The sequence below is a fragment of the Rattus norvegicus genome, chromosome 2 (assembly GCF_036323735.1).
Source record: "Rattus norvegicus strain BN/NHsdMcwi chromosome 2, GRCr8, whole genome shotgun sequence".
In the NCBI taxonomy this organism is placed as follows: Eukaryota; Metazoa; Chordata; class Mammalia; order Rodentia; family Muridae; genus Rattus; species Rattus norvegicus.
Genome location: NC_086020.1, coordinates 192507850 through 192533122, shown reverse-complemented (window position 1 = coordinate 192533122; position 25273 = coordinate 192507850).

The window sequence follows — 25273 nt, the reverse complement described above, 5'->3', positions numbered from 1 at the left end:
ATGTATCTACCAAGACTGCATACAATGGTAAACAAAGCAATGGTCAGTTGGTGTTGGATGTAACTCCTCACATGGCCAGAGAAAACACTTGGGGCAGGAGAATGGCCAGTGAGGGGAACCAAGATTATTTCAAAGACCCACTAAGGAGCCACTCGAGACAAGAGAATACTCAGTGAGGGGCAGAAAGCACACAGGGATCACAGCTCAGGATGTGCTGGATGACATCCCTTCACTCATTTCTACACAAATTTCAGTGAATGCTAAGACCTAGGCATTACTTCATAGAATGGAGACAGGATGGTGAATACAATCCCCCAGTTGAGTATAAGGAAGAGAACGATTTAGGATAGGAAGTGGTGATGGTGCAGATGAGCTTTAAGGTATGAACATAAAGTGTTAAGAACAGAATTTGTGGCAGGTGACTAAGGCAGGAGATGTCACTAGAGGACCATGAGGAGGCCCAAGGTAATATGAGGAAACCAATAGTAACTTGCCATCTAGGAGATGGATAATAGTTTTATGACCTAGGGAAGATTCCAATCCTGGACACCCCGTGGAGAGTTCTTGGTGCCCCTTCAAGGATATTGACAAGAATGTTTACATTGGGCTAGTAGGTTCAGGCAAGAATTTGACATTGGGCTAGGACAAGTAGGCTCAAGATGAATACAGCTGAGGTGTGTGCTGTTTGTATCTTGATCATCTTGTTAAGACCCTGAATACAGTAATCATGGGACCCTTGTTTATGCCTTGTTTGTTCCTTGACTACTTTGTCTTTGATCTAGAACTGACCCTATTCTTTGCGTGTACCTAGAATGGTATAAAAGCAGACTGAGAAAAACCTGCTTCAGCAACTGGCTGGGTTATAATGCTGTCTAATTGTCTTTTTCTTTTTAATCCTCACACCCTCCCTCCAGACCCTGTTGACTGACTGAGCTGGCTTGGTCAACACGTGAAAGAAATAGAGCACCCCAGTATTAACAGTGGGATACCAGAATACAGTAACAGTGAGATGCAATCACTAATCACCTAAATGAGTATTAGGTCAAAAGACGATAAGCAGAAGGCTATTATAGGAGAAGGACTGCTTTACTACGTCACTTAATATTTACTGAGTTCCTTGTGCCAGGCACTGAGGGATATGTGAATCTCCTTCCTTCTGCTTGGACATCTCTTGCTGGTTGCTATTGGTTAAAGAAGCTGAATATCATATGCGATTCTTGGGTTCATCTATAGGCTGACTCTGTTGTCAATGAATGGGTGGGATATGGAATGTTTTTAAGAAACTATGTCAGTAAGGGTGTGTGTGTGTGTGTGTGTGTGTGTGTGTGTGTGTGTGTGTGTGCTGTAACTCATTGGCAAATGGCTTGCCTAGCTTTGGGTAAAATTGAAGAAGAAACCTTCTTCAATTGAGAACCACAAGAAGCTGCTGAAATCCTGTTTACCTACTGACCAACTTTAGTTTGACAATAGTCAACTACAGTTCCGCAACAGTGTCACTCTCTCACACAAAGCCCTGATCCAGGATTTCTGTGAGCTACCACACAGGTGGATAAAACACTGGTCGAAGAGGCCATAGCTTGACAGTGTTGAAAATACCTTTAGAACAAGAAGCTTCCTCTCTGTTGTCTCTCACCAGCTTTTGGATTCCATGATGCTACTCTCATGGCCTTGCTTAGGAACACCAGCCGCAAGTGTCTGAACTCTTAGTATATTTTAGTGCCCCCCCCCATCCTGAGTATCCCAGGGAAGACCAGCTAGAGGATACTCATTGGTTTGCCATTCTTTTGTCTGCCATGGTCTAAATGCACACCCCCTAACTCACGTTAAGCAAGGATCTGAAGAGTTGGAGCTTTGGGAACGTGACTATGTCATGGGGATGATTACTGTCCTTATCAAGAAGGCCTCAGGGAGCTGGCTAGCATCTTGCACCATGAGAGAATATGGTGAGAAAGTATTGATATTGATAATGTTGATGTCGATAAAGTATTGATATGAACAAAAAACCTGAATCTTTCAGAGACACTGGATGTGCTGCTGCATTGATTTTTAACTTCTCAGCCCCCAAAGTTGTTAGCAATATATTTCTCTTGTTTATAAGCTTCTCAGTCTGTGGTAGACTGTTATAGCAGTCTGAATTGACTAAGATATCTTACCAAAAGCCACCTGGTGGTGTTGAAAACTTTCTTTCATGGAATATTTCATGACATGAACCTCTCTGTTATTTGTTTACCCATCTGCCATCCATCAATCTGTTTGTGTACTTTGCTGTACTTGTTGAAGATTCCTACCTGCTTACCCTTGGACACACTACAATGAATAACCAGTTGTGTTTCTATGCAGCGCTGATCACTCTGTTTATGAGGAAATTATTTCCTTAATCTGTCATAATAGTCTTTTGATAATTAGTCTTTAACTGCCTCCTTCTATGACCAAAACCTCCACGCACCTCTCATGACTTATTTCTCTAGTACAGATTTTTGTTGCTGTTTTTCAGGCAGGGTCTCATATAGCCCAGACTAACCTCTAACTTGCTATGTAGTCAAGGAGCTCCTGGTCGTCCTCCTACCACCTCCCAAGTGCTGAGTATCACTGTGCTCAACGCCCCCATTCAGTTGTAAGCAAGACCACAGTTGTGGTCTGATAGTGCTCTGAGATTTGGCAAGGATGACTACAGTCCACGCCTTTGCACGAGTGTAGGCATGCAGTTTTCTGCTCGGGAGAGAAGGGAAAGCTCCTCTATGGCTGTGGTAGATTTTGATAATCAGGACTCACTGCCTCCTAGACAATCATCACCAGCCTGCAGATGGCCTTTGAAAAATGAGATGCTTTGGGGAAAATAAAAAAGCAATCACGAACCAGTGAGGTGGCCCAGAGGATTAAAATGTTTGCCACCAACTGTGATGTTCTGAGTTCGATCCCTGTGACCACGTGGGAGAAGGATAGGTTGACTTCTATAAGTTGTCCTCAGATTTCCATTATGATGGTACATGGTACATGCCCTATCACATATGTACACAAATCTGCACACATATACATACACCCTAGTGAATGTATATTTTAAAAAAGTAAACTATACCTCTGAACATTTTTACTGTAAACATTTGTCTCTCAGTTTCCTTAGCTGCTAGAACTGTTCTGGAGACATAAATTATGCATAAAGCATGAAAGATTGAGTCTCAGAAGGAGTTGGTGATTAATGACTACGTAAGAACCTCAGGTGGCCATTTGATGTTGTATGCCCAAGGTTTTGGTGCCCATTGCAGTCTGACTGGCTGTGGACCAGAAACTCCCATGTGCCAATAAACAGAGACAGGGGTAAAGGCAAAGTGTCTTACTTGTTAAATACATCAAATTTGCCAGTCTTAAGGAACTTTATGATACATGCTTCTCTCTTAGGTTAGGGGAATTCTGCTTGAAACTTGACAACCTCAAGAAGAAGGGTCTGAAATGTGGCCCTTTATCTACAACCATCCTCTTCTTGCTAGTCAAAGTAAATGCTTGACTCTCTAAACTGTGGAACAGAAAGTGAAGCTCCTGGTGTCAGGAGTGAGGAGATCTCAGGTCTGGGGCATGGTTTCTCATATCTGAAACCTCATGCTTTTGAAATGTGCCAAGGTTAGCCTATAGGAAACCACCAGTGAAGACCACGAACTATCTTAGCTTTAATCTCACTTCCACTTCTTTTCTTTTCCCACCCTCATGGCTCCTGCCTTTATCATCCCTGGTGTTAGAAATCTCAAAATGAGTCTGGCAAACTTACTCCTTCTGAGTAATCTATGGGTCAGCAGTGTTTTAAGTCAATTACACTTTATAGTAAAGAAGTGGTAAAATGCCAGTGAACATCTGGGTGTCAACATCTGGAAGTAAAGGTACAGGAGCAAATATCCTGATGCAAGCACGACAAATTGTAACTGCTCTAAAACTTCCTTTATTCCTCCTCACCCCTGACACTAGGAACCTCACTTTCTGCTCCACACTTTAAAGAGTCAAGCATTTTACACTGACCATCAAGAAGAGGAGGGTTGTAGATGAAGGGCAACGTTTCAGACCCTTCTTCCTGAGGTCGTCAAGTTTCAAACAGAGTTCCCCTAAGCTAAGAGAGAAACATGTATCATAAACCCAGTGACTGTTCACTTGTCCAGTAAATGTGGGGGTCATATAATAGTTGACATGGATAATTCAAGCCAGAACAGTGTGATTTGTTTTTGTTGGCTGCGAGGAGATCCCAAGATCGTGAAGGACACAGTCAGTTCTGTGATGGATGGAGATAAGGAAGTTTGACTGGAAGTTTTCTCTGCTTCTAGTTGACTGACTCCCCTCATTTGCATCCTCTGCACTGCTAGATGATCAATCCTTTAGGCAAGGATTGGATAGCCAACCATTAGATCCTAGGGCTTGCACATTACCTGGCACACATGGGAGACAAAACAGTGCAGTACAATGTTTGCAGAGGAGTGAGCGTGTTCTGCTCTGCATTGTTTGGGCTCGTCAACATACCTTTTATGGATCAAATATAAATCACAGAAATCTGGACAAAAATACTTATTTCATCTTCGCGAGCCTTGCCCAGGTGATGTACTGGATTCCAGACACATGCAGAAAGAAGGGTAGAGGGAAGGATGCCCTGATTTCACATTTTCCCACAATAGGTGAGAAACATAACCAAGGGCATTTTGACATGTGTGGTTTGTCCAAGTGTTGGTCAGAGTTCCAGGAATCTGCAGAGGGAAGCTCCAGATGTGGTTATTTTAGCAAGAATTTCCTACAGTAGATAACTGGAGTTTAAAGTTGAAACGTTCTGCTATGACTGTTCAGAAACCCGGGGCAGTCCTTTATCCTATCAAAATAACAGAACTCACCAACATTGAGGTAGCCCCAGTCAAGCGAGGATAGTAAAACACTTCTACCCGCCAAACACAACATGTAGTTTGAGTTCAGATTCTGTCAGCTGATACTGGTAACAAACATGAGTGGGCAGACAGACAGATGGACGGCAATGTACAGTGTGTAGCGTAGAAAGTTTGGGACAGCTCCAGCACTCTGTGTGTCAGCCAAGTGGGAGAAGGCTTCACCTCTTATTGGAAGAGGTGGGATGCTTGCCCCTTGGGACATAGGACTTGGCCCTTTGTTATTGGAGCTGAGTTCATTTCTCCTGGGAGCTGTTCCTTTTCCTCCATGTAACCTTTGACCTCACCATAGCTGACTCCTCTAGAGGTATCTAAAAGGTTCCCTATCCAGTGCCCATGTATTCTTCATCAGCCTCAAATGTAGTTTGAAGTTGGATGGCCTTTAGTTATTTTAAGAAAGGCAACAACGGCCATTCTTTTCTCCTCCTAAGTGGGAGCAGGGGGAGCTGGGACTGGAAAGAGAGAAATTTCATTCTGGAGAGGATTTGATGGGGCTTTGAGATACGTGAACAGACATTTGTCAGGGCTCTGTTCCGAGACAGACACTACTCCTCTCTGTAAGGTAAATTAGATTCCCTCCATTTGGGAAAGAAGTTCCCAAGTTACGCAAATGGTAGGAGGTGACACCACATGATGCAGCACCCCAAGCCATTCCCACCCCCTAAATGCTGAGCCCCAGAGGAATGCTCCCTCGAGGTTTGGTTCTTTCAGGGCAGCTGAGCAAGAACAAGTGATCACTGGACCAGTTAGCACAGGGATGGCTCAGATCCGGAGCATGAAGCTCTAGACAGTGAGCACACTCCCATCCTCCTTCCTCTTCATGGCCTGGGCCTCGGCTCAGTGGGTAGAAATGAAGAGAAAGATTCCTAGAGACCAGGCTTGACTGTCAGGGCTGTGGTGGGCTGTGCCTTCTCCTCACTCAGAACTCCTCTAATCCGTCTTATAAATGTTTACATTTTGCTTACCATCTATTTTCTTTTCTGCAACAGTGTATCTATGCTGTAGTTGGTTAGGTGGTTAACACTGCTTGCTGCCCTTCCAGAGAATCTGAATTCAGTTTCCAGGTGCCATATGAGGCCTCTCACAAGCTCCTGTCACTCCATCCCCAAGGGATCTATGTATGCCCTCTTCAGGCACCAGGAGATACCTACACTCACATGGCATCTACTCATATAGACACGTGCATGCTCCCACGTGCACACACACACACATGCACACATACACAGATTCACATAGAGAGACAGACAGACACACAGGCACATAGACACATGGAGACACACACAGAAAGAGAGAGACAAAGATGGATACACAGAGACAGAGAGACAGACAGAGAAACAGACAGAGACAGACAGAGAAAGAGACAGATGAAGAGACACGCGGATATAGACAGACAGACACATGGATATGCAGAAATAGAAAGAGAGATAGAGACAGACAGACAGATAGACAGACAGACAGAAGGATGCATGAGCACACAGAGATACACACATTTTAAAAATCAAAATAAATTCCCAAATATACTTGTTTGCATATTTGGAAGACAGTGGTTTTATATACAGAGATAGAAAGAGAGATTCAGACAGACAGACAAACAGACACAAGGATGCACAAGCACACAGAATCACACACATTTTAAAAATTAAAATAAATCCCCAAATATACTTGTTTATATATTTGGAAGACAGTGCTTTTTTGTTTGTTTTTTGTTTTGTTTTGGTTTTTGTTTGTTTTGTTTTGTTTTGTTGGCTAGCCTTATCTGCTGGACATTTTCTTAGGCTGGGGAAGCTGACCTTTGGCAGGGGCAGTTTTACTCTGGTCCAACGCTGTTGAAAGAACTCAAAAAGAACCAGGCTAGTCACTAAGACCAGGCAGCAAAGTGAAGACTTACATAACAAACTGTCTTCATGTTCTTATTTCTGCCTGTCCTGAGAACTTTTCTTCTCTAATTATCTGTATACTTTAGCAGACACTTGATGCTACCAGTGGGTTTTTATTTCAATATTCTTAAAGTAGTTACACTACAAAACCATTTTCACTGTTGGCTGTAATAGGATTGTTAAAGTTTCCTATGCAAGAAAATTAGCATTTTTCCCATAGTTAAAAAAAAAAACAACCAAACTCTGTTTTTAAAAAGTGGGAACTTAGAGAAGATACTCATCTTATGCTTCTGATTTACTGCAACCTTTTTTTTTTTCTGGCTTAATTTTAAAGAACTCGTTTACCCAGGGGCCTCTAGTGCAAGTTCATGTTACAAAATAGTTAAATTAGTTACACTTATATTTGTCGTATTTTTATGTTTACTTCCAGTTAAATTATATGTCTAAATATAGTTAAATCAAACATAAATGCTTAAATGAATTACAGAAGCCCCAAAATAAAACTCCCATGAAAGAGAAAAAGAAACAGAGAAATGGTGTTTGAGAACCTTCCTTCTCTGTCACAAAGCAGAACCAGAGCTGGCTGGAAGTCCGTAGACACATCGCTCTCTCGGCCTTCGGGGGAAAGCCAGAGCAGGTGCCGTGCAGATACTTAGCTGTGGGGTACTGTGGGTGAAGTAAAGATTTACCCACATCTTGGGCCAAGATGTCTCTCAGTAAATATTTATTGAGAGCTGGAATCTCTCTGCGTTCACATTAGCAATAACAAACTTCCTGCCTTGGGGCAGTACTTTGAATTGCCTCTGGATGCCACAAAGGACATGCAGAGTTCGGGTAGATGAGTTAATAAATAGTCCTTCTTACAGAGTTCTTACTTGACGCAAACTAATGCCTCACTCTTAGCCTTTCCGCAGTCTCCATTTCCTCTACACGCATGACCTTTGACATTCTCGGTCTGAAATTCCCTGTTCTGTTTGCTTGGCTGTACTCCGTTGTGGGGCCATTTTCTGTAATAGTAGCCTATTGATCTTGGCTCCTAAGAGAGTGGCTAGCTCATCTCCTATTACACTGACTGTTGTAATCAACAGATTATTTGAAACAACTTTTCAAAAAAAAAAACCGGAGTTCAATTGAAGAAAAACCTTCCTGTTTTGTAACTAGCCATCTTGAAAGAACGCTTAGGCTATTACATTGAAACTTTTCATCCAAGCTGGCCTGTCTTTCCCTCAATGCATCCCCGGTTACACATGCCACACTCAGAGGTACTCACCATGCTGCAATACAGCCTTTGCTACAAATCCTTGCATCCTGCCTCCTTTCTCCATTCTTTGTTAACTTAAAAGAGACTGACTTTTCTTCCTCTATGCGAACCTAAAAAAAACGACAGCTGTTCCTGGACTTCCCCAACACCAGGCTGCTCCCAGGTAGCACTAGCTGGTGAAAGGGATCGCTCACTTTTTGTCCTAACTTCCTGTGTGATCATTTCACTAAGGTTTCTTTAAAATGGACCAGGCTGAGAGTGTTATTCTGAGGAAATCAATGAATGCCACCAAGAAGTACACTTTCTTTTCCCAAAGAGCTCGTTTTTAATGCATTTCCCAGTGGCATCATGGGATACTACCTCATTGTTTATGTAAGAGAATACAGTTCACAGTTAAATTGCTAGGATGACTGTGTATGCCTTTAAGTAAGGGTGCAGCTAGCTAACCTAGCCCCCCCTTTAGCCGTCATGTTTTTCCTACTGATGGGAGTTCTCTGCTTCTGTTTCAGTTCCAGTCTGGAGTTTTTTGGTTTTTTTTGGGTTTTTGTTTGGTTGGCTTTTTTTGTTTTGTTTTTTTGTTTGTTTGTTTGTTTGTTTTTTGGTTGTTGTTTTGGTTTGGTTTTTTGTTTTGTTTTTATTGTTTTTGGCTTTTTTGTTTTGTTCTTGTTTTTGTTTTTTGGTGGGAGGGGGAACGGTCCCTGATTTCAGCACTGAAGACAGCAAATGGTCCTTAGAAGAGATCTTTCTCAGAGCACGTGGGACAGGATGAAGAGTTGAAGGAACCTTAGTGAGATGGCCAGGGCTGAGCAGGCAGTTTTAAGCCTTTCTCAGTCTACCTAGAAAACTCTATCTGCTCCATGGCCCAGTGTTAGAACACTTATATCACTGTGACAAAGCAAATAACTTAGAGGATGGGTTTTTATTTTGGCTCCTGGGTTCGGAAGGCTCTATTCCTCCAAGTCAGGGTGGGCTTGGCAGAGAGACAGTCATGGTGGCAGGAGTGGAGACGGTTCACATCCTGGCAGGATGCTAAAGGCAGGTTAAGAATTCAGCAGACATTAGCATGCTTGGTCCTGGTATGGTCTGTCTCCTAAGGTTCCAGAACATCCCATGTTACTATCACCAGCAGAGAGAGGGTCAGGAGTTCAAAACAAGGGCCTGAGGAGGTCATTTCAAATTCAAACCAAATGATTCCACAAGCTACACCGAGACTATCCCATCTTTTAGGTTCGTATCTTGTTTCTAGCTTTACTTCCTTAATTAAGCGTTGTTACTAGAGGTGGACTGTGTATGTGAACTGGAGGTGAGGTAGCTACCGGAAAGATCCAGTAACAATTTTGGGAAACTTGGCCAGTGACTAAATAAGAAAACAGATGTCTGATATCAGCGAGTAATGCTCCAGAGAGTCATCTACAGATGTTCATGTTTCATGTGAGGACACGGGAGGAGTCCCCAGACAGGAAGCTGGTAGTGGACCCTAGAAACCTCTGTGCTACTGAGAGCCTATAACTAGGGAGTGTGAAGTCAAGCTACTGCCGTGAGGAAAAGCGTGAATAAAAGCCTCTCTGGACTTCACCATGTACTAATAATTGCAAAGTGAACTCTCGGTTTAACTCATAACTTGCTACTAAGTAACCTGACTTCTTCAAAAATCACAGGTAGAGAAATAAAAGAGGTGTCAAAACCAAGTGAAATCTGTATATTGTCGGAGATAGTCACCAGGAAGAGTGGATGGACGCACCCACTATAAACTCATCATCAGGGTGGGGCGGTGATAGCTGCCGGAACTGGGACTTCCAATAACAGCGATGCTCCATGAGCAACCCTAGCCGCAATGGTTGTTTACGTATTTCATTTACTCCATGTTCCTGAAAGCTCTTAGTCATGGAGTAGTGCCTCCCCATGGCTTGGTTTGTTGGGTGTTTGCCTTCAGCCTGATAACTGGAGTTCTGGCCCTGGGAGAGGGTCAGGGAGCAGCCTACTTCCCAGAACAGGCTTTGAGCACACTTTTCTTACTGCCTTGGCTCATGGCTACTATTAGCAAAGCCAAAGATAGGACTGTGTTTTTGGAAAACATATTCTTCTCTACCTACACTGTCGCTGCTGGCTTGTTTTTTGAGGAAAGGCCCAGGACATTACAGTTCTGAATGAGGGCCAGGGAGCAAAGGAAGTGCCATGGGTGTCTATGAGAAAGATGCCCAAGAGAATTTTAGTCTGTCCTTTGGCACTCCTGATGTCTTCTCATCACACCATGACCACAGCTCTTAGGAGACAGCTTCTGGGGTTTATAAGGCTCTCTAATTGGATTCTAAGCCATATGTCCTCAGAAGGCATATAACACCGTTAGCCAGTTCTAACTCGTTCTTTGTTCGCTTGGCCTATAGGGACAATGAGACTTGATTAAAAACACAAGAGGGAAGAAGACTAGACATTGAATAAACCAATTAAAGTACAGCTCCTCATATTGTGGTGATTCCAGCCATAAAATTATTTTTATGTTACTTCATAACTATAATTTTGCTACTGTTATGAAGTGTAATATAAATATCTGATATGTAGATTATTCAATCCCCAAAGGGGTTGGGACCCTCATGTTGAGAAACCCTACCCTGGATACATACTCTGCAAAGTGCTCACTCCTCAAATCTAGGGAGCAGAGCACCTTGTCAAGGACTCAGGACAAGGCCTATTCTTAAAGCTCTTTACCCACTATGGGAGAGGTTCTACACTCCAGTATTTGGTGTACCCAATTTTCCCTTATTACTAACCCTATAAATGCTGTTAAATACACACACACACACACACACACACACACACACACACAAACACATACACACTTTTATTGTGTGTATATAATTTGATTTACCTTTCATTAGAACTATGTATGTCAAGTGTTTTCTAGATAAAGAAACCAAAGGTTAAAACTTTGAGGAAGACTGATTAATCATCTTGATTTATTTCAGGACTCCTCCAAATAGCACTAGGCCACGAATTTTGCACTCATGTCCTCATTTTATCCTTATGGATTTAGCACTTACCAAGCAACACATATTGTTCTCAGTGCTTTGCACATACTAACTCAGAGAGTCTTCTCAATGGACACATGAAGAGAATGACATCATTGCTTCCACTTACAAGAGGCAGAGCCAGGAACTGAATTGCAGCAGTCTGACTCCCCAGCCCATCTCCCTTACCTGTGTGGCTTTCCTGTCATCGTCAGAGTCATTCTACAAGGTGGGCTTTGTCAATCTATGTTGAGGTAAGGCTAATTGTTAGAGAGCCTTGGCCAGTAGGGCAGACTCCTAGGGCCCTGAGGTCTTGTTCAAGTGTCAACTATTGATCCACACCACCTTTCCCATAAGCTCTTCTAGGATTATAAATGTTTGGGTTTGCAGAGAGCCTTGTTCATTAGAAGTTTAGCAAACTGAAGGTCTCTGTTTCAAGTGTCTACTTGGTAAACATCTTTGACTATTTTGGGGCATTAATAAAATGTTACCAATAAGGAAAGAGAAGTACATTCAGTGTGTGTGGCCAGAAGGATAGTCTTTTCATTCATGTCCAAGTTGTAACATTGTAGAAATCTTTGTAAGTGATTATTGCTTTTCAACCTAAACAGGATATCTATGCCAACCACTTGGGGACCTCAGGAAGATCATAGAAGGGCTAGAGAGATTGGAAAAGCCAGCAGATACAGAGGTGCCCTGTAAGGGCTGTCTTCTGGGTAGCACATGGGTACTGCCATGTTGAACACAACAGGGTTGGCTAGCTGCACAAGACTTGCACAAAGACCTTGAAAGTGAAAGCAGGCCAGGGAAGAAAGGGAGCCTGTAGGAGTGGGAGAGGAGATCAGAGAGGGTAACAGTGAATATAACCACAGTACACTGTAAACATGCACGAAAAAGTCAAAAATGAAAAATAATAAAATGAAAGTAAATCTCTGTAAAATAAAAGTCATAGGAGTGTAATATACACGGTGACAGAGGCAGCTTATCTCTATTATTTTATACACTTTTACACACTACTGTATTAAAATTTTCAAATATCACGTGTACATGTACCCATTATAACATATAATGTACAGTATTATGCATAATATTGTCCATTTGACAGGCATAAAGTACACAGTGCTATAGAAATGAGTTCACACACAGTTTCATCTTTCAAGTTTACCTTAAATGATCTAGTTCAGAGCTTTGTGTGGGTTTTTTTTTCAAACTTCTGAAAATGCGCTGCATTGAAATTGTTTTAATGTGAGGAACTAAACACAGTTAGGATTCTCATGTCCTCACAATCATTTAGACATAAACAGCTTTTGTGAATCAATGAGTCTTCTAGAAATGAACTCAGAATAATTATTTCATCAAAAGCCCTACTGCTCCGCACTTCCTGATGCTCTGGTCTCTGTACCCTTCCCTTCCGGTGTAGCCCGGATGAACTGACTCACTTTCAGAGAATAGAATACAAAGACCTTCAAGACTGGGTTATAAATGCCATGTTTCCGGTCATGGGTCCTTCTCTCACTCTATTAATTTGTCACGTGAGGAGAAGCTAGTTGCCATGCTCAAAGCAGCTCTGTGGAGAATGCCACATGGCAAGAAATCCGCGTCTCTAAACAACAGGCAGTGAGAGCTTGAAGCTGCCAACAGCATTATAAACTAGGAAGCTGCCCCTCCCAGAGTTCAGATTGGAGAGAGTGGAGGGTAGCCTCAGACAGTGCTTCCGCAGAGCTTTGCAAGAGCCTGGGAGTCTGCAAGCTGGCACGTAGCACTCAGGTTTGTGGTGTGAGATTTATGTGGTGTTATAAGCAAATACACATTAGTGGTAATTTGTCTATCATCCATGAACCAACCATAGGTCAAAGGAGGATAGGGGAACCACTGAGTTTGAAGTTGAGTAGCCCTTGGCTTAAAGCCCAGTCAGATAGTACCAACTCTAGAATGAGGCCAAAGCACTTCACCTCCATGAGACCCCATTTCCTCAACTGCAAGATGGTGAAAACAGTTATTTGCCAACTCTTAGCATGCTAAATTGAATAGCTATTGTTAACTGACTGTTGAAAAACTTCCATAGGTTGGGTCTAGCTGGGCAATTCATTTGTCTTTTCTCTCAGCATTCCCATTTGCCTCCTTTCTCACTCTTTATTAGGGGTGGAACATTGGAAATAGTAGAGCAAGTGTAAGAGGTTTGAAGAACTGGTGGTGTCGAAAGAAGCAGCATGTGATGGCATTTCCAACAACTGACTTTCAGTTGACCTGGAATGTGGAGGGAGTGTGCAGTGAGGAAGAGAGGCTAGCTATAAAAGTCCCTCTCTCACCAGCAAGCTTGTTTGTCTGATTTTATTGCAAGGAGTGGATACAAAGTTACAACAGGTTTAGTTATCTGTTTGTCCCAAATGGATACGCCCAGCATACTGGGTGAAAGATGTTTAATTTGATATGATTTTCCCCATAGCATATAAAATCTTCTTCCAAAAAGCCTCTATCTCCATTCAAAAAAATCAAAACCAGAACACTCCCTAACACACGTGCACAATGCACACACACACACACACACACACACACACACACCCCACATGCATGAGCACACCCCCACCCCACCCCCGTTTGCTTGATACAGTGTGAAAAAGCGTTGTTGGTGGCCTTATATAGTAGAACCCAAATGGGGCATTTATGGCCATATGTCACAATTTTTAAATGGAAAGAATACACTCACTTTTTAAAAAGCAAATTAAAATTTAAATGAATAATGGCATGGATAAAAGGCAGGGGAGACATTTCATGTCAGAGATCAAAAAGGAGGTATCTGCAAAGGCCATGGAAAGAGTTAGGGGTGCAGAAGAGAGGAAGGTGGGGTATAAGAAAGGAGGATTGGGTCAGGTTCTGCAAATTTTGTAAGACAAGAATTTCAATGTTCATTCTGAGATCTGTGCAATGACTCCGGTGATAATTTCAGCCCTGGTTTGATGTCATCAGATTTGCATTTTGAAAATAATCTGACTCCCAAGTGAGACCAGAAACTCCATGCAGAGAAAGATAAGAGAGTGAGGGAACGTGAATGTCTGGAGCCGGAAGCAATGCACCCAGTTTCAGCAACTAAATGAGGTACTAATACACCGATGAATGGAAAAGTCTACTTCTCACTCACACCTCAGTCTCCCTACCTATAGAATGGGTAGATAAATCTGCTTATTCCCCTGCCCCCTGGTCTTACCTATTTTAAAAAGTCTGTTTCCAGGAATGTTGGCAGGACAAATGATGACTATGAGATACCCCGAGCATCTTGAGAACCAGCAGAGCAAAACAACTCTGCTGAGCCAAGAAGCTGCACTTCTGCACACAGCTGCACAGGCTGTGAACTCGGGCTTCTGACAGTTGAGACATTATTCTGAGTGAAGCAGGGATGGGGGACAGAATCCTGGAGTCTGTGGAAGCTTTATTCCTGGCATTTCTTTTCCTGTTGGGGTCTAAAGTCAACACTTGGTTCAGCACAGCACGCTCCAAATGCAGCCCCTTCCGTACATTAGTGCATGCACACATATATGTTGCATATCTATAATGTCACTCTAGTCCATAAAAATTTTATGTGAGCAGCACGCGTTTGTCATAAGTAATAAAGTATTTTATGTGGATTCTTTCCCATTCTTTTCAAGGGAATTTTTTTGAATTTTTTCCACAACTGCATTTCAGACTCAAGAGATTCCTCAGTATTGTTTTTATTCCTGGCCATGGCTGTTGCCTTCCCCTTTGTCACAGCACACTGGGAGTGAGCGGGCCAGTCCTGGAAAACTGTCTCGTTGCTTAAATGGGAACTACTGGCGTCAGGAGTCTTTTGCAACTTGTCAGGCCTCAAGGAATTGGGAGAAACATGTCCATCTCATATTATGAGCAACTGAATTCTGATGATTCCAGAACAGACCAGTTCCTAAAGCTATTATGTTCCCCCCCAGGCAACAAGGCCAAGCCTTTTCCCTTGGGATGTCAAAGATCTCCTATATGCTCCCCACCCTCCTTCTGTCCCTCTCCCCACTCCTCTCCTTCCCCCTCTCCATTGTAGATGATATTTCTTAGCCTGCAGTTGGCACTCTGCCTTTGTGGTCCCCAAATAGTCTCATGTTACTTTGACAGTGCCAGACACTCAAGAATTGAACATAAATTGCCACAATGGCCCCTCTTCGAGTCTCTCTGCTATTCTCACTCTGACTTAATTATAAACTAAATTCTGGCAGCATCTTGCCCCTTTTATAAGGAAACCAAAAAAAGTATATGACTTGTGCACTGAACACGACAAAATGCCACTGGAAGAAAATAAAGGTTACCTAGACCAGTGGAAAGTCACCTGCTGGTAGAGGATTAGAAGACAGTGTTGTTAAAGGGACACCAGTCTCAATCTGACCCTGTCAAGATCCCAGCAGCAACCCCCTGGCCCTGCCTCCTTCCTTCACCCTCCCTTCTTCTCTCCCTTATCTTTCTACATCCTTCTCAAGATTTACAGGGAAATTAATGGACTCAGAATAGATGAAGCAATATTAAAGAAGAGCAAAGTTGTAAGATTCATAGTGTCCTGGCGAGATGATTCACAAGTAAACTACACCATGCTTGACAACCTGAGTGTGATCCCCGAACTCACATGGTCACATGGTGGAAAGATAGAGCCAGTGCTCACAAATTGTCCTATAACTCCCCCCCCCCGCTCGCTCTCTCTCTCTCTCTCTCTCTCTCTCTCTCTCTCTCTCTCTCACACACACACACACACACACACACACACACACACACACAAAACACATACACTCTGAGGACTATGATTTTGTAAGGACAAACAAATCAATGGAAAAGAATTTATGGTTCAGAAATAAACACATTTATTTAGAGTCAATTGATTTTCATCATGAACTAATGATATTGGAACACGTACATTTATTTAAATGAAAATGGATGAACTACCTCAAACAATATACAAAGTTAGTCTAAATGGATCAAAAATATAACTGTAAGAATTAAAACCATAAAACAGAAGAAAATAATGGTGTCTCAGTTACTTTTCCATTGCTATGAAGAAACACCACAATCATAGCAGTTTTATAAAAGGAAGCATTTAGTCGGGGGCTTGCTTATAGGTTTAGAGGATTAGCCCATGGTCATCATGGTTTGAAGCAGACAGGCATAGCACAGGAGCAATAGCTGAAAGCTTTACATTCTGATCCGCAGGGAACAGATAGAGAGAGAGGAGGGGAGGAGACTGGACTTGACCTAGGGTTTTGAAAACTTCAAGGTTACATCCAGTGAAGCACCCCCTCCAACAAGGCCACACCTCCAAATCCTTCCTAAACAGTTTCACTCACTACAGACCAAGCATTCAAATATAAGAGCCTCCGGGGTGGGGGTGGGGGTTTCTCAGACTCAAAACACCACGATAGGCACAAATCTTTGTGATCTTGTATTATATGATGTCTTGATACTCAATGCTCAACAGCAAATGTGTCCCAACAACACTCAGCCTTTTTGTGGTCTAGAATCTAGTCAGAAAAGTGAACAGCATTTGCAAAAGGGAAATTCTTGCTAATTATGTATTTGATAGGATTGTTTCTAAAATATATAGACTCTTTCTACTTAACAGTAAAAGCTAAGGAATCCAATTGAGAAATCAAATTTGAAGAAAAATTTCTCCAAAAAATGCATATATGAAAATAGACTAAGCATTATTAGTCACTAAGAGATGTGACACCACTTCCCACCTGCTGGGAGAGCTACACTCAAAAGAGGCAGACATAACTCGTACCAATATGTATGTGTTAGCAAGTAGAACTTTCATAAATCGCTCATGGTGTCCACTCCAGCAAGTCAACGTCTAGGCAGCTGTCAATGCAAACCAAAGGCATGTCAACACAAAAACTTGGACGCAGAACTTGAAGCATCATACTTTCACAATAGCTGAGAGCAGAAATAAATCAAGCATGTATCATTTGATAAAAAGATTAACAGGACACATTCATGCAGTGGGTATGCAAAGTATTATGACTGTACAATGGGATATCATTCACCCATTAAGAGTAATGAAGTGCTGATATATACTATGATACAGATAGGCCTTGATAATATTAAATTATGCGGAAGAGTCAGAACCAAGAGGCTGAATATTGTAAGATTTCATGGGCAAATTCATAGAGACAGGAAGTATGTGTTGCCAGGAGCCCTAGAGAAGAGGACGCCTGGCTCACGCATATGGAATTTGTTTTGAGGTTCTGGAACTAGACAGTAGTGATGGTTACAAAACCGTGTGAAGGTTCTTTTTAAAAAAATCACTAAATTACACACCTTAATATTTTATGGTATGTTGTTATAGTTCAAAACAAATTTGTAAATGCTGCTGTTTCAAAGATTGACTAATAACAGTTACTGTTTATTAAGCCCTTACTATGTTTGAAGCAAAAAAAAAATGAACTTGGATAAAACTTTAGAGTGAAATGTGTTCCTGAGGAAAATGTAATGGAAACTTGTATCTGTCAGACAAAATTTATATCTTCATGTATGACATAAGGAAGAAGCCACAAAGAGATGGAAAATTGTGGAATGGTTCAGCAGTACCTAAGAAATTGCCTAATAGTGTCTACAACAGAACAATCTTTCTCTTCTAAACGTGCGTCAGTGTCAGCACACTCTGACAGTTGTAATCACTATGGAGGAGGAAGATCAAGCAGTGCATTGTTCGGAAGGAGCAGTGGAGAATTCTGAACAGTCATGGAGAAACTGGAAAGCTTATTTGTATGCAGAAGCTTGGGGGGTAATATGGGGACCCCAAGAAGAAAAGGAAGCAAATTAAAGGGAGTGCAGAGACCCCAGGCAGAATCTTGGTGTATAGTAATATCAGTGTGGATATTAAAATGAGCACAAAATATTGTGGACATATCCAGAAAGGGGCCTGATGTGTCCTACGATAGAAAGATTAATCTAAAGAATAGCACCATTTCTTTCTCATACTTCCAAGGACTTGGTAAGTTCTGGGATTCCGGACCAGGAGTAATGGCTCAGAACTCAAGCTTCACCCCCATTCACAGCAAGCAGCTATGTAACTCCAGATCCAGGGGATCTGACGCCATCTTCTGGCCTCAACAGGCACTGTACTCATGTGCAAATATCCACATAGACACATACACAGAATTTTTTTTTTTTTAATTCTGAGGCTGTACTATTTTTTTAAGGTGCTGGATGCTGCTAAGACAGAGTTTCACGGTGTGGCCCAGCCTGTACTCAGACACCCACATCTTGTTCCTACCTCCTAAGTACTAAGTTCCAATTATGTTGAAAAGAATGTCTTCATTCTGAGATATTAAAAGCTAGTATACAGTTGTAAGAAATAACAGGGCAAGTTTCTGCGGTCTGTTCCCAGTTGTCCCTGGCTATGACACCCTGGAAGATGATGGTCTATGATCATAGCCAGATACTGATTATCAATCTGATAAAGAAGCAGAACGCTCCCATCTCCACAGAGATGCCTCAGAGGACTTTCAGCTATGTTCATCTCACTCTCCCATCTCAATACTTCCTTAACGCCCAAACCCACCCACCCTCTCTCCATTACTGCCTCATCACTTCAAGAATGTTCTGCGAGGTAAGCCCCTTACTTGGGCATGTTCATGCTCAACAAAGCCCTCTGGGGATTCAGACCGTTTGCCATCTGCATCAGTGACTTCTTCCTTCTTCGTTGCTTAGTAATTGTCCACGGTATGGGCTGCACTGTAGTCTGTTCAGCTGTTAATAGACATCAAGGTTGCTTCCAGCTTACCGTTACCCTCATGACTAAAGCTTAGAAGATTTCATGTGGGTTTGCATGTGCGAATATGTGTTTCTTTTCTCTGGTATAAATGCCCAGAATGTACTGACTGGGTTAGCCATATGTTCAGTTTTCACAGAAGTTGACAGACTGTTTCCCAGTGTACCTGGACCATTTGCGGGCCTGTGAGCCACGTCTCCTCGCCATCAGTTGGCTCTGATGCAGTTAGTCATTCTGTTCGGTATGTGATGCTATCTCGGGTGATTTTAATATGTGTGCCCTAATGACTAATGCTGCTGAGTGTACTGAATATGCCTACCTGTTGACAGCATTTCCTCTTCAGCGAAGTGTGTGTCCATATCTCTTGCTTTTTTCTAATTGAATTTTTTTTTAACTACTGAGTACTGAAAGATCATCCTGTGTTCTAGACACTACTCTTGGCTGGGTCTACGGTGTGCAAATACTTCCTCTCAGGCTGCAGCAAATCTCTAAGTCTTTTAAAAGAAGTTTGTGGATCTGAAACCTAATATTTGACCCAGTCTGGTTTCCTTGTATGTATGTGTGGTGGTTGGATGTCAAGTCCGAGGACTTTGCATCAGCCCAGATCCCAGACATTTTTCCTATTTTCTATCTCAAAGTGTCAGAGTTTATATCCACTTAAGTCCTTGGTTCTCTCAGAGTGTGTTTTCTCTGAGTTCTGAGTCTTAGGTCCAGGTTGGCTGCAGTGCTGTGCAATCGTTTTGTGAAAGCTATTCTTACACGGCTACTTTGGAAACTTTGTCAGAAATCATCTGGGCACATCTGTGGGAGTCCATTTTGGGTTGTCTTTACTATCCTATTGATCTGTGTCCCCCGCAATGCTACCACGACTTGATTACACTAGCTAGAAGTAAGTCACGGAATTGGGTAGATGGATTCTTCATATTGCATTCCTTTTAAAGACTATTTTATCCCAGATCTTCCAATTTCAATATAATTTTGTCAGAATTGTGAAATTTGTAGAAATTATTTTAATTTGTATAATGGTAAAGCAATCTTGTGTGTAATCTTCCATTACAGAGCTTCCATCCAGCTGCCCTTAAACAGTAAGGCCCACTGCTGTGACAGGAGACCTTTTCATGATAAAGAGTCTTTGTATGGAACTGACTCTTAATACCTTCATCTAAAAGGACTCAGTAATCTGGATCTAAGCAAGCATTCCAAAAGAAAACATGCAGTTACTAAAAAGAAGGGGAAGGAAGGGAAGGGAGGGAAGGGTAGGAGAAGGAAGGGGAAGGGAGCAAAAGGAAGGGGAAGGGAGGGGAAGGGAGCAAAAGGAAGGGGAAGGGAGGGGAAGGGAGCAAAAGGAAGGGGAAGGGAGGGGAAGGGAGCAAAAGGAAGGGGAAGGGAGCAAAAGGGAGGGGAAGGGAGGGAGCAACTAACTGGTCCACACAATTCAGTTTCTATCCTCTAGGCCCAGGTTAAGCAGGGTTCTTCAACAAGCCCTCAACTCTCATCCATCTTTGCCCAGGACTAAAACAAAGAAATGCAAATAATGAGAAATCAATCTGAAACCAGGTTTGCCAAGTTAGTGTTATAAGCCTGGAGTAAACATGCACATGTGCACACACATGTGCACACACACAGAGAAACACACACAGAAACACACATGTGCACACGTACATACACACACATGCACACACACGCACACACATGTCTGCAGACACACATGCACACATGTATGTATATACACGCACAAACAGGCTTCAGTGTGCACATGGTGTATACATATACATATACATATACATATACATATACATATACATATACATATACATATACATATACATATACATATACATATACATATGTGTATATATATAATCCTGGCATTTTATTGAATATATTAGTAAAATAAAAAGGTTTGTTTAATGCTGGACATTATTTTACACATACATCAAACATCATAGACAAAAAAAAAAGAAAGAGCAACTGTCCATTTTGGGCCCTCTTAGCAATCTTAGGGTGCTAACTGCATATAGTCCAGTGAAATACATGAAGAACATTCTTCCTGCTCGCAGTCTCACAGGACTGCTTCCTGTGAGGTCATGGGGAGCTGGTGATACCCAACGTCAAGCCACACGGAAGTTGCTCTGAGTCATGTTTGGTCACCCAACATCGTTGTTAAAAAATGCTTGAAGCCTTGTGAGATTTGGCTAATACATGAACCCTAACAATATGCACAAAATATAAAATGTAAGTAAAAACACATTTTCCTTTTAATGCACTTTTAAGGGGAATACAGTCCTCTGCCTCCTCCAGAGTTTTTCTCTTTTCTGTTATTTCCTTAGAAATGGTTTCCATAGCATCCCCCCAATGACTTGATGACCCATGACATAGTGACCTCTGAGGTTGTGACCCCCTAATTTGGTGACATCCATGATGTCATTACCTCAAATGTCATGATGCCTGACATGGTGGGGCACAGGCAATTGGATACAGCAGATGCAAAAGAGAATTCTCAGACTCCTGAGAAGCCAGGAGAGCATCACTGGAGAGGAGAGGCAGGGGGAAGGAGCCACAGGAAGCCCACAAACAGGGTTTTTCTGAGCTGCCATTAGGGACTTAGAACCATATCTTTACTAAGTCAAATTGTCCGATTAAGAACATGCTATGTCCTTCCACTTATATATTTTCTTTCCCTCCACTTATATATATCTGAATTCTTTCATCACTATTTTGTATTTTCTGTCCTATATATTTTCATTAGCTAATATGTGTTAACTTTTTCCACTTTTGAGTGATTATAAGTGGTATTGCATCATGTTTTAATATGCACATGTTGGTCATTAGCATGTATAACTATGATTCATTTTTAATGTACATTTTGTATAACCATTTACCTTGATGAACATAGTAGTTGGTTCTAGAAAGTTCCAGTCACTGTTAAAGCTTTTCTAGGTAGTCATGCCATGGCAAAAGGAAGTTCTATTTCTTTCCATTCTGTATGCTTTCCTGTGGCCTTGGCTAGAACCTCCAGGAACATACTGTAGAAAACAGAGAGGATGGAAGTCATCTTCCCTTCGTCAAACAGTGAAAACCTTCACTTTCACTGTGAAGAAAATGTGACATGGAGATTTCATGAGTCTCTGAATGTGACTCATTATCAAGATGTCAAAGTATTTTTCTTCCAACAGTTATAATGGTCACATGGGGCTAGAAAGCTGGATGGAGAGTTAAGAGCACTGCTCTGTTCAGGCTGCTCTGTTAGAGACCCTGAGTTTGATTCCCAGCACCCACATCAGGTGGCTCATAACAGCCTGTAACTCCAGTTCCTGAGGATATGGTGCTGCCTTCTGGTTTATGTGGGCATGTGCACGTGTGCATGTGTGTCTGCCTGTCTACACACACACACACACACACAGACACACACACACACACACACACACACTTAAAATGGTCATGTGGATGTTCTTTAATTTTTGATGTGGATTATGTTTTATTGATTTTCACACAATGAGCTAGCCTTGAATGGGTAGTAGAAATGCCTTCCTGATTAGGTGCCTGGTGCATGCTGGGTGAGTGTGGGGTGTTGACTGTGGTACTCTTCTTGCCCTCTTCATGTGTCTGAGCTCTAGAGTAGTGCCGTCTCCATCTTTGATGCTGCTGGTAGGTATCTTCCATCTTCTCTGCCAGTCCTGCTAGATATCTGCCCACTTTACTGATTCTTCTACGAGCCTGGTTTTCTCTATTGCTTTTAGGTTTTCAATGTCACTGATCTATGTTCTTACCTACACTGTTTTCTTTCTTCAGTTTTCTTAGGTTATTTTTTTCTTTTGCCTTCATAGATTCCTGATGTAGGAACTCAGAGTGCTGGATACTTGCCTTCTTTTTAGATAACCAAGGTGCAGATGTCTCAATTCCCCTAGTCTTCTTGGGAACCACCATGAAGGCAAGTGTGGTTAGGTGCCATGTTACAGCCTAGAGAGGGTAGAAATACTGTTGTACCATAACCTTTGTCCTTGCTGGAGTTGTTGGCCTATGGACTTCAGACTTCTATTTGATATTTGACTGAAACAGAACAGTTTCTGTCTACAGTGCCTTGGTCTTGGGAGGTGACTACTTCTTTGACGGAACGTTGGCTGGAGCCAGCAGGCTTTTGTTGGGTCTTAGGTTTGTGCCCACTGGTGTAAAAAATAGAGAGGAATAACACATCTACTCCATCTTCCCAGAATCAGAAGTCTGGGAAGTAGACTTTGGCCAGGTCACCAAAGGGTGGCAAGAAGCAAGCTTTACTCTTCTGGGCTGCTTCTCTTCTGTTGACATTGTCAGGGTTGTCTGCATGTAAGCTCTGAGTGAATCATGCAGCCGTTAGATCAGCTTCATGTGCCCTCCTCATCGGGAACCAAACTGCTAACCAGAATTAACCAAACTCTTCTCCGAGATGTCTTTTTATGTCTACACCATCAGACCTGAACCATCCCAGTAGCTGGCAGAGAGGGTTTTTGCTTTCCTCTTCGCAGAGCTCTGCCTGTTCTATGGTTCTCTGCTGTATCTTCTTCCTCCATGACTGGGTTGACAAGAGGGTAAATTACAGAAATGGGATGAAGTACCACGTCCCAGGATGGAACTTCTAGATTCTGATGTCATACCCTTGGTTTGCCAAGTAAACGAACGCTCACTGTTTCTCTCCACTGGAGGCTCGTTGAGAACCTGCTGTGGTGGAAACCATAGGCACCCTAGTGTCTTCTGACTGTGGTGGAAACCATAGGCACCCTAGTGTCTTCTGACTGTGGTGGAAACCATAGACACCCTAGTGTCTTTTGACATGGAAGCAGGCAGTGAGACTGGAGCACTAGACCTGTTGTCGAGCTTTGCTTAGGCAAAGTCTATACAAATGGGCTGGCAGCATCTTTAGAGGCTGGAGATTTTTGTTATTTTTAGGTGCTCAGGTTAAATGCCTGGAAAAGAAATAAATTCCCATTTAATCCTCTGTCAGCATGTGAAAGAAATGTTGCATGCAAAAATATCCCCAAGATCTGTAGAATTGTGGTTTTGAGACATGAACCAGTCCTGGAAATCGCATTCTCTGTGTGTCTCTCTCTGCGTTTAGAGGTGCATATGTGAATTCACACACGTTTAAGGTTCTGATGAGGACATTGGGTGTCCTCCTGTATCACTATCCTACTTATTCTCTTGAGACAATCTCACCAAAACCTGGAATTCACCAATTCTTGGCTGAGGCAGAAACCAATGAGCCCTAGTAATATTTTCTACCCAACATCCCCCTCACCCAGTGCCAGGGTTATAGGCACAAGGCCACACTTGTGGGTGCTGGGAATCTGAACTCAGATCCTCGGGTTTTCATAGCAAAAACACTGAGCCATCTTTCCCTGCTGCAAATCACCTCCTTATGCTGTCTCTGGGTTACAAGGTGGCTAAGGACATGATTGTCCTACAACACAGCCTTCTGGATAGGAGGAGGATAATGAACTAAAATTAAACTGAATTAAAAGAGTATAATGTACCAGGGGGCATTTGGGAAGTCAGAGCAGCAGAGAGAGGTAGTAGACAGAGTTGTTAAGCCTTTCAGGTGGGGAAATGGATAACACCTAATGGGAGACAGGAGCCTGGAGCCTAAAGCCATTACCCATTACCACCAGAGAGTCTTCTTCCATGGGTTATTGATGAAAGTCTAAACTCTCATGTATATCCCTTCAGCAGTGCTGGCATGCTTTAGAGTGTATTATATAGTATTAGTCCCCAAATAACTCACTAGGCAGTCAGCTAACACCCCATAGCTGGTCGTAGTAGGCCACCATTCTGATTACCTGAGTTTCTGTATGTAATGCATAGAGGTCTACAATCTCCAAAGACAGTGAGTGAATAAAACATTGCCTGAGATTATACAGGAGTCAAATGGGGTCTTAGAATCCTGTGGTTCAGAAAGGTCATTATCATGACTATTCACTGACCTTGGACTGAGGCATCAATGAAAACAAATGTCCTATCGAAAGAAAGAAACCTAGGAAGAAGCTGAGAACTCAAAGAATCAAGATGACAGCCAATCCCCAGCACTGGATGTAGAAGCTGAGAGAACTTCTGGATCCCTCCTTTGTGCTTCTATCTCTATGCTTCCACTCTTGATCAACATGAAGGTCAACTCAAGATGACAGAATAGATCCCAACACCCTTGCCTGGCATTACAACTCAACTCTTCCACAGACAGCAGAACTCTCTCTGGAGATAAGACCAGTGCAGGAGAGAGTCCCTTTCACTCAGGCCATGGGACAATATCAGCAAAGGGAAGATGCCCAAGGCTTTAAGACATATTTTTTTCAGCTGGAAAATACATTTGTGCAGTGAGATGTTTGGTTTCTTTAAAAAAACACACAAATATAATTTGTTTTGTTTTGTTTTAATCCCAGGTGTGGCAATAAGGGCTCTTCACAGCAGCTGACTATGGTTTGCCTCATGCTCTA